Genomic DNA, 3240 nt, shown 5'->3' on the forward strand with positions numbered 1-3240 from the left:
AAGGGCCATCTAGGATGAAATAGAACTCTAGTTCATGAATAGATAAACAGAGGCATAAGCAAAGTTTTAGGGTTCCAATTCAAAATGAGTTCAGAATAGAATTTACTCTCATTAGAGTTCTGTACTGTGTCAAGGAACTGGGCCAGAAGCATTAAGATTGAGGAATTGAAGGAAAGGCTACTAATGATGGGTAATTAAGATACTGAAGAATTCAGACACAGAGTAACAGAATACTCACATATTTCCTCCATTGAAAGGATAAGCGTAAGAATGAAAACAGTGTTTGAATATGCTACTACTACTATATAAGAATATATATTTAGCTCCATTCTAGTATGAATTACTTGAACTCCATAAATTTCAAACTCAGTTGAACACCAAAACTAAGATTCTAAACTTTCTAGTCTTTGGATGTGGCCTGGTGCAGGAGAGAAGAGGAAAGTGGGTATGAGCTGGCAAGACCTACTGATAGTGTTTGGCTATAAGTCCTGTTGGCTGCTTTTCATAGGCAATGATAGATGCTCAGGGTATAAGTGGGAATCCCCAAAGAGGCATCATCTTGCCCTTTTCAATATCCAGAGTATGATAATAATAATAATACATCACAATAGAGAAAATAACAATAGAAATAGCTAATGTCTATTGAGCACTTACTGTGTGCCAGGTAGTGTTTTGTGCACTTTGCATACAACAACTCTGAGGCAAGTACTAGAATACAGATAAGTAAACTGAGGCCCAGTAAATATAAATGTAGCTCCTGAACTTGTCCAAGATTGACAAAGTTCTAAGTGCTAGAGCTGGGATTAAAAACTAAGAGGCCTAGCTCCAAAGTCCTTATTCCCAAACACTTTCCTAAGATACTAAGTTGCTTTCATGGGGTGGTGGCAGAGCACTCTGCCTATGTTTAAATACTCTTTGGTTCTCAGGATCAACCACTCCATGAATAGCCTTATCAAGATGAGGAAAAGGGAAGAAAATAAGACCTGTGATATATTGCTTCATGTGTCTTAGTTCTGAAAAACAAGGGAATATACATAAAAAAACAAATCATAGAGCTGAGAAGGTAGATAGATAAAATTCTGATTGAGGTGGAAGCTACATTAAAAATAGCTTCCTTAGATTGGAAAGTGTGACTCTGTACAATATGGGGTGTTTGTATACAGCCCTTTTAAAAATTGGCTTCAGAAACTAAATTTTATGAGGCCAATACAAGTAAATTTCTCAAAAGATTAGAGTTATCTGCCCTCAGGACAGTCACTTAGCCTGTAAGCTCTAAATTCCTCAACTGTAAAATAAAGAGTGTTGAATTAGATTATTGCTGAACTCTTTGCCAACTCAGAAGCTATGAATTGTATAGTGGATAAAACAAGAGGTCTGGAGCTAGAAGACCCTGGTCCCTCTATTCACTATTTACAACCTGAATGACTGCCATAGATTTGGTTCCACAGGAGGCAGACTCTAAGACTCAGAGATTTGTGTGCAGGTGGTTTATTGGGGAACAACATATGAGAGAGTGACAGAAGTAGGGCTAAGCAGGGTAAGCATTTGAACTGTGATGTAATTGCAATAAATATCTCAGTCAATTTTATGGGGCAACTCTGAGGCTGGGATAACCATTTAAAGTAGTCCTGCTTGATTTAATGGGATTTAAGCCAACATAAAATTTCAGGAATGGGACTTATCCTTCCTTCAAAAACAACTAATGAAACAAACAATACATACGAAAAAATTGTCCAAGACACTGGACGTAAAGCAATTAAAGATAGTGATCCTTATGATGGGGGAAACAAGCAAAGTGAGTCCTGTGATTGTCCCAGCCTATTGTCATAAGAGAGTTTACAGGCCATGGCTCAGGGAGAGGAAACCAAGATGGAGTTCAGTGGATATTTTGAATTGAGATGGAAATGAGAATCCTAGAAAAACATAGTGACTATATTTCACATGGCAGAATACTCAAGAGTAAAGAGTTGAATATCAGTGGAGGGCACTCTCTTGGACACATAGAGGACTGATTGGCACATGCATTTGGGGAAATAACCATCCAAGAGGAACAGAGGTAACAGTGGCTGGCAGTAACTCAGGGCTGGGATTATTGCCTATTCCTACCACCCAGTCATGGGACGTTGGGTGCAGTCCTCAGGAAGGCCTCCCTTCAGTGTGGGGAAATAATTAGCCCTAGGTTAAATACTGCTCTAGTCCCATTTTAAAAGCAAGACTTAAAAGGATCAGGCTTATGCAAGTGATTTAACTGCATTCCAGAGCAAAGCTCAGTAATACATACAGAAATACAAGAATATCCAGCACACAAAAGGGTAAAATGTATAATGTCTAGAAACAAATAAAAGATAATCAAATATGCAGAAAAGTGGAAAATTATGACCCATACAAGCAGTTGATCAATCAAAACCAACCTATAACTGGTACAGATATTAGAATTAGCATATAAGGACATTAAAATAGTTATTATGACTATCACAGACATTAAAAAAGATAAGTAGAGACATGAAAGATATGAAAACACCCAAATCAAATTTTTAGTGATTAAAACCACAATGTGTGAGATGAAAAATACACTAGATGAGATTAATAGTAGATTAAATATTGCTGAAAGAAAAGTTAATGAACCTGATGACATTAGTAGAAGGTGTCAAAAATGAAACACACAGAGCAAAACACATCAGGGAGTTGTGGGATTACTTTAAGCGGCCAAATGTAAATGCCATTGGAGCCTCCAAAGGAGAGGAGGAATGAGGGAGGAAAAATATTTGAAGAAATAATGGCTGAAAATTTTCTAAGTTTAATGCAATTCAAGAAGGGCAATAAATCTCAAGAACAAGAAAAATGAGAAAACCCAAACCAACTTACATTATAATCAATTACGTCAAAACCAATGATAGAAAGAAAAATTTTAGAAGCAGACAGAGATAAAAGACACAGTATATACAGAGGCATAAAGATAAGAATTACAACAGATTTTATATCAAAAACAATGCAAACTAGAAGACAATGGAACATCTTAAAAGAACTGAAAGAAAAATCTGGCAACTTAAAATTCAATATACAGTGACAATATCTTTCAGAAAAGAATACAAACATACAAAATTTAAAGAATCCAGCAGACCTGCTCCGTAGGAAATGTTAAAGGAAGTCCTCAGGCAGAAGGGGAATGAAACCAGATGGAAAGAATGAAGAATGAAGAATACTGGAACTGAAAACTGCATGGGTAAATATATGAGATAT

This window comes from Propithecus coquereli, unplaced genomic scaffold (assembly GCF_000956105.1).
Source record: "Propithecus coquereli isolate 6110/MARCELLA unplaced genomic scaffold, Pcoq_1.0 Scaffold381, whole genome shotgun sequence".
NCBI lineage: Eukaryota > Metazoa > Chordata > Mammalia > Primates > Indriidae > Propithecus > Propithecus coquereli.